At 33.9% G+C, this 1,847-nt stretch overlaps 1 pseudogene; it reads right to left on the reverse strand.

Moving 5' to 3' along the window:
- Positions 1 to 1,062: 1,062 nt before the first annotated feature.
- LOC102961502 lies at positions 1,063 to 1,466 on the reverse strand (annotated as a pseudogene).
- Positions 1,467 to 1,847: the final 381 nt, after the last annotated feature.

Raw genomic sequence — 1,847 nt, forward strand, 5'->3', positions numbered from 1 at the left:
TGCTGTCGTTATTGTCTTTTTGGCAATATTTGTAGCACTTTATTAAAATACAGATTCCAGAGCCTCGATCTAAACCAACTAATTCAGAAACCTCAAGGGTGATGCTTAACCATGTGTAGTAGAATAATTACATTACAGTGGATGATTTTTGAGCACAACTAAGATTGAGAACCACTAAACCATAAATATTTGGAGTCGTTATTAATGCTACCAAATGGTAAATGCTTTGTATTTTCACGCCTCAGTAAAAACACACGAAAAAATTTTACGTTGAATGGGCAAAAAATTATGGTAAAGATATAGAAACAGCATGATATAATGGAAAGTGCCCTCAAGAAAGATCAAGAGACATGTCTTAGATTCTGGTTCTCAGAACAATTCATTCATTGACTTTGGTCCACTCACACAATCTCTTTGACCTTCAGTTTCCTAAGCCAAAACCAAGGTGGGTTGATTAGATGAACCAGCATGGTTTTACATTGAAAGCTATTGACTGGACAATTTTGGAGGAAATATACATGTATGTGTGTGTATATGTATGCACACTTATGCACATTTATATATGTAAATATTGTATATAGGGTAGATAGGATTCAGGAATTAGAAAGACATTAGTAAGCCGTTTATTAGTATTTGACCTTGCGTAAGCATCTTAATCAACCCAGTCTTTCCTTTATAAAATAGCACTATGTGAGATTTATATACAATATATAAATATTTATACAATATATAAATATGTATATAAATATATATAATATAGTTATAATAAAAAGAATTAGGAACTAAATAAAAATTACTGTCCTTTGAATTCTACCTTTGCATAATTGTCTATATTAAACTGGACCCTATGCTATATTTAATCACGTTAGGTGGATATTTGGATTCAAATCCAAAAATCATGCATGACAATAATAAAACCTCAGAAATCTTATGATAGGAATTATTAGAGTGCATTTTAAAATATACTTAAAATCTCTTTTTTTCCACATAAAAGTTCTTAGTTTATTAATCCACTCATGAAAAATCTGCACAATCACCAGAGACAAAGTCACTGCAGAATCTTTACTCCGTTTTTTTGCTGGCACCAACATTGGCTTGGGCAGTCCCCCTGACTTTCTTCATTCTGTTCTTGTATTTCTTTTGCTATTTTCTTGAGGTCGTTTTCTTCTCATACAGACCATGTCTTCTCATACAGACCTATGTTTGGGTTCATTTTTTCTTTTCATAATCCAAGGAATCGTAAATCATAGCAAAGCCCATTGTTTTGCCACCGTCAAAATAGGTTTTGAATCCATATACAAAGATGACATTCAGTGTGGTCTTGTACATTTTGGCTATTTTTTCCTGAATTTCTGTCTTAGGTACTGTTGCCTTTCTAAGGTGAAGAGCATCAAGGACCATTTGTTTCTGCTGAAGTAGTCAACTGGCATGAACATCCTGGTCCGGGCGATTACTCTGTTGTTCATGATCGCAGCCGAGCTTCAAGCAGCCAGGGAGGAAAGAACTACTATTCGCAGACCAATCATATATTTAAAGTCTTGACATAATGAAAGCTTTAACCAAAAATACAATGTACTTGATGATTTGCACATTTGCCCTTTCTGTTCTACACTGAATGTTACTTCATTCAGCGCTTTCATACTGTACCCGGGATCTTAGTTTATTTTATGCCACTTTGGAAGTGATTATTTTTTATAGAATTGGATGATGTGATGGCTAACCGCAAGAAAACACTAAAAGGTCAAAGGCAGTAAAGTGTGTTTTTTTCCAAACAGAAGTAAAAATGACTTTACGCTTCTGCAATGTTTCACTTTCATGCTTTTTATATTGGCTCGGTCAGGAAATAC

Source organism: Panthera tigris, chromosome B2 (assembly GCF_018350195.1).
Source record: "Panthera tigris isolate Pti1 chromosome B2, P.tigris_Pti1_mat1.1, whole genome shotgun sequence".
Lineage (NCBI taxonomy): Eukaryota > Metazoa > Chordata > Mammalia > Carnivora > Felidae > Panthera > Panthera tigris.